Genomic DNA, 6,000 nt, shown 5'->3' on the forward strand with positions numbered 1-6,000 from the left:
ATCTCAAGTACTAAGGGATTCTCTTAATATTGGAAATAGCTCTTTGGAATAATCGAGCATTTTGGTGTATTTCTAGCCAAGTTCTCCAGTGGATAGAAATAGAGTTGACTTACAAGTGAGCATTAGGCTCCTATATATAGAGTTTTGAGATACCCTTTGAATTTCAAATTTCACCAACCCCCATGGTTGTTACCAATGTTTAATTGTATGTTTTGGAATTAGAATGGATATTTGAGAGTTACTTGGGATGTTAGAACCGTTCAAATTGGAAAAAACTGAAGAAAAAAAAAAACAATTTGGCTATCAACCTCACTGGCCTCTGTCTCCCAGGCCATGGCCAGTGAAATTCAGTGGTCGCGGCCACAGGCCATTTTCAGCACAAAATGTCATTTTTCCAAAACATCCCAAATCCTTTCCCACATGATTTTATCACTCCAAAATATGTCACATTTTGGCACACACATGTGTCCAATTTTTGTGACTCTCAATAATATGTTACAAGGTGTGACAAATCACATTTTATCACATTATTTAATCTAACATTATATTATATGAAATAATATAATAGTAATAACCCTTGTTAGGTGCCCTAGACCCCTGAATAGGTTCTCGCGGGGTCGAAGATGCAGTCCCTTCAGCAGGATTTTCTTCATTCATTGGCTGTTTTCCAGGTCTTTGGGGATGTTCTTCCATTTGGGGAGTATTTTCCTCAGGGATTTTGGGCAATGATTGACCATATCAAGATCTAGGGATGTTGCCAGTGGGCACAACCATTGTTTGTTCAATGGAAGGTTTGAAAGAACAAGAATGCTTATTGCTCTCAAAGAAAGCACCAAACTGTTGACAAAGTTTTTCATCAACTGAAAACAAGAGAAATTAAGGAAATGTATAATTCAGAAAGAAAAGAAGAACATAGATTTTTATGTGCTTCGATAGTTAAGTCTATCTAGTTCACGAGTCACTTTTATTTATATATATATATATATGTGTGTGTTAAAGCATTCAGAGCAATTTCACATAGTTTTTTAATAAAAGAATTGAGTCTGCCCTCTAAAGACCATCCTCCAGACTATTTATAAGTCTGGTACACCAAAATATCCTCCCTTAATTTTAGGAAAGTTACAATATATCATATTTGAATTTGAAATATAAATCTCTACATTAACATACAATTAATTACATTAACTATAAGTCTGTCTAGTCCACGAGTCACTTTTATTTATATTTCTATGTTAAAGCATTCAGAGCAATTTCACAAAGTTTTTGCAAAAGAGAATTGAGCCTACCTTCTAAAGACCATCGACCAGACTATTTATAGGCCTAGTGCACCAAAATATCCTCCCTTAATCTTAGAGAAGTTACAATATATCAAATTTGAATTTGAAATACAAATATGTACATTAAAATACAATTAATTGCATTAATTATAAATAAATATCCCTAAACAATAGGTTTGATTACATGGTTTAAATTAAATCCCATAATTGTAGGGATTTTATAGCTGCATACGCGCTTTGAGCCTACTTTATGTGTCGAGCTCAACGTGACTCCAATGTAAACTGTCAGACTTCCGAGACTACCTTTCGGAAGAAGACTTTGCCTTCGAGCTCACCTTACAGGCTCGGGTACGAATGACGTGGTGCCTTAACGCGACTAGCTATTAGCGTAAGTAGCCATGCTGACTACTCTTTACATATTTAATCTTCACAATTGTGAGCCTACATGTCGAGGATTCTTTTCATATCTTCGAAATTTGGGTGTAACAGTACTCAATAAATAAATTTCTATAATTACAAAAGTGTAGTCTCATATTTTTAGTAGAATAATAATGAGATTAATAAATTAAGGATATTATATTGAAGAGTTTTAATTAATAATCTAAATTTATTGGAACTTGAAATTATAGGTTCATAGGTCCCGGAGATGGTTCTATCAACACTATTCAAGGTAAGAATTGAAATTGGGAAAAATTAGGGAAATGACATATTTGAAAGAAATTTGTTCTTCATGGTCAAATATGCAATTGGGACAAATTATTTAATTAATATAGAAATTTTTTAAATTGGTATTTTAATTAAAAATGAATTTAAAAAATGGCGTTTAAATAATTAATATAATTAATTTTGAATTAATTAGTTTTATTTATTTAAATAATGTGAAAATATAATTCTGATAATTCAAATTGGATTTGAATTTGAAATTATATTTATTATTTAATTAATCTGATAAGATAAGTTATCATGTTTAGATATTTTTGAATAAATAATTATTAAAAGAAAGTGGTTTGAACACATCCCTGAAATCAGGGATGTGTTACACGCCAACTACAGTGCATGCCCTGTAGTTGGCGTGTGTTGACCCTCAAATTGGTCAACGACACAGAATCAGGTAAAACGATAGAAAATGAGATGAAATCAAGATGAAAAGATAAATGACACAAAAGATTTATAGTGGTTTGGCCCCAATAAAATGGTAACAACCTACGTCCACTTAGTGTTCTTATTGATATATAATTCAAAGAACTGTGATCAATGAACTAGGGTTCACAAGTTTCACAGGCTTTCGGATGAATACAATTATGGTGGATAAAAACACTTTATTTCTCTCTTAGAATTCTGAAGTTCCAAAAGAAAAGGGTCCCCTTTCTTAAGCCCTTTGATTCTTATTTATAGGCTCAAGGAGTTCTACATGGGCCAATGGGCCTTAATTACATTTAATACAGACGTATCTATATAATAATGGAAATTACAATCAATACGTAATTACAATATTACATATCTGAAGGAAATAAATGAAAATATGCGACCAAGTTGGTCGCCCATAACTTTGATGTCTAATGAGCCAATGATCTTCAGGTTGATGGTCGAACAGATTATACTCACTTAAACTGCCACGTGCATCGCACGTGTAGGCCAATCCTGCCACATCATCAGGTAGTCCATTTTTGGTAAACATTCCCCCCCCCCCTAAGTTTATTTTACTGCAACCAGCATAAAGTAAACTAAATCGACCGACCTTCCGTCTGACCTGTCACATTTGTTAGCACCTTTTCGAAAATGGTAGCTAATTATGGCCGTTGCAGTTTCCCAAAAGAGTTTTGATGGCTAACACGTTTCCCCTCATTTCAAAAACTCATCCCCCATCATTACCTTTTTATCCGTGCCCCGATTAATACAAATAACCCATTCTTTTCACTTTTCACTTTTTACCACTCTTATTTTCCTCAAGAACTCTGAAGAACAAAGCAAGACAAACTCAGAAAAACTTGTTGATTCGAGGTGTGTCTATTCAGCTCACGCATCAACGCTCGTGATTTCACTTCTATCTTCCATCCAAGTTTCTTGATCGATTCATCTCTGCTATATCGTGCAACATTCATTTCTCTTGCTTTCTGATATTCGAGCTCTAAGATTTTGAAAGTTGTTGAGAAAAAATTATTTTGGGGTAATCGGGCTCGTAGGTAGTAGCATGATAGGAAAGGAGTTTAAATTTGAAAAAAAAAACACTAAACGAGGCTTAGGAATTGGCTTTGGAAGTAGGATTTCTAATTTAGGGCGCGAAATCGAAGTAAAAATTCGATTTTTATGCACTCGGAAAAATATGGGTTTTTCCCGCCTATTTTCGGAGTCGAAAAGTTTTCCTGAAAAAAAATTTCACTTCTGCTTTTTAATACGTTTTTCCAAATTGTTTGCATGTTTTCAATGTTTACGTTATAATGTTGCTGGTCGTATAAAAACTTATCTTTTATACACGTTGCTCGTTTGCCCGCTGGTCGTTTCTACTTCTTCTGTCTGTTGGCCGTAGATTCTCATCTCCCATTTTCTGTTCCCAGGTTTTCATGCACGATCCTTGGGGAGGTGAGAGGCCGATTGACGACGACTTTCTCGCGCTACTGTTCGAGGATCAAGAACAACCGTCACTGCCATTTTCAGAAGTTCCTTTTTCTCAACACAACTCAACAAACAAACCTCCGACCAGTTCAACGAATATGGGTCGCGTAAAATCTATTACTCAAAGAAAGAAGAAAACAGCCAACCTTTCTTCTAATCAGGCTGCCCCTCGTACTAAGACTCCTTCTACAAACCCTCAACCCATAAACACTTCACCACTAGAAATTCAACCTAAAGCCCGACCTCGCGACAGCCTTAGGCCATAGGTTGAATGGTATGTTGCACCTCCTAGCATCATATCTACTAGGATGGTAACTAACTATCTCAAGAAGTATGGTCTTCCTGGGATAACCCTCATCAAACCTTCACCCGACCAGCAGGCAAACGTGCCTGGGGGCGCCTTCAGCGCCTAGTCGAGGTACCATGTCAAGGCAGGGGCAATCTTGCCTCTGCATGAATTCTTCCAAGGGGTGGCCAATTATTTTGAGGTCGCCCCCTTTAAAATTACCCCCAATGGATATAGAGTACTATCTGCAGTCTATATCCTTTATAACCATAAGAAGTGGTCTGTACCAACACCACATAAGATCAACTACCTGTTCAATCTCAAATCCAACCCCAACCACATCAACACGGGGTTCTTCCACTTCTACACCAGGAGTCTGCTCGCACCTTCCTGAGCGACATCACCCACAAATCCAATGTAGGGAAGTACTTCCAGGAGTACTTTCTTACAACAAAACTGGTCGTTGATAACCTGGCCTTCACCCGAGGAGGTAATCTTTTACTCACTGGTCATTTAATTTCTTCTAGCTTCCCTATACATTCTTTAGAACTTTGGTGTTGTTTAGGTCCATGGTACCAACCAGTCCCTACTCCAGAGATGAAGATAAGGGCAGCAGCCTTAGCCAGCATGACGGACATCGAAAAAAGTGTCAAAGAGCTGGTCACGAAGAGCAACTTAAGGTTGGTCGGCCTTCTAGCACCTATCCAGGATGTGATGGAGTCCACAACAGGGAGTACTACTAGAGGAGAGATCCCCAAGCAGTACCAGGATGTGTCACAGCCCCCGAGGAGGCAGGCTACAGGAGTTACCATCAGGGAACCTTCCAGCACCCCATGAGTTGCTACTGTCCCTACTTGACATGGGAAGGGCAAGCAGAAACTTCTAGAACACCCCGAGCCCATACTCGAGTCCTCTGATGAGAACGGTGCTAACTTCTCACTCTTAGATAGTTTGCCCATTCGCTGTCATTTATTTGACAGGGACGACAACTTTAAATATGCGACTAGTTTAAATTCAAACTTCTTCAAGGCAGAGAGTGAGTGTAGCAGTAGTACCATAAATAATGTATCGACAAGTAATAATAGCTCAGGTATATTAATTAGAATTTTTCTTACTCTTATTTCATTGCTTTAGTATCTCAATTTATATTGCCTGATCATTTGTTTGCATCCTGCAGCCATGCCTTCTGACGACACATTTGACCTGTACAGCTTACCCAAAGCCACTGCTCCTGCGAGCAGGAAGAAGGAAAGCAGAAGGCATCCTGGGGAAAGCAGTAGCGATCCCTCAAAGAAAAGGGCCAGGACTGAGGATCCTCCTGCACCTGTTCCTTCCAAAGAAACTACTCCTCCACCAGCTTCCGTCGACCAGAATCTTCCACCAGCTCCCATCGACCAGACTCCTCCACCAGCTCCTGTCGACCCAAATCCTCCTGATCAGTCAGAAAATGCTCAAGCAGAGGCTATCATGAACATAGCCTTCAACTCATCCAACGACGCTGAAGAAGCTATCAAGGCATCGGCGCAGCCGAGAAGCCATCAGTAACACTGGCTCCATGAAGGTCGACCAAATTTACATCCGTAGGCTAAACGAAGTACTCAGTGTAAGTTGCCATTTTTGTTATGATTTAATTGTTTGCCTTGTCCTTTTATTTCCACTAATAGCTTTATCTTTTCTCTGATCGCAGGGAGTTCTAACCGTGAGTACTGGCTGGCACCGCTCGAAGGTGATGACTGCCGAATATGCTAAAGACTCTAAGGTTGTTGAGGAGAGACTTGGCGAGCAGCTTAAAATGGCTGAGGCCAAACACGCCGAGGAGAAAAA

This window comes from Humulus lupulus, chromosome 3 (genome assembly GCF_963169125.1).
Source record: "Humulus lupulus chromosome 3, drHumLupu1.1, whole genome shotgun sequence".
Classification (NCBI taxonomy): domain Eukaryota; kingdom Viridiplantae; phylum Streptophyta; class Magnoliopsida; order Rosales; family Cannabaceae; genus Humulus; species Humulus lupulus.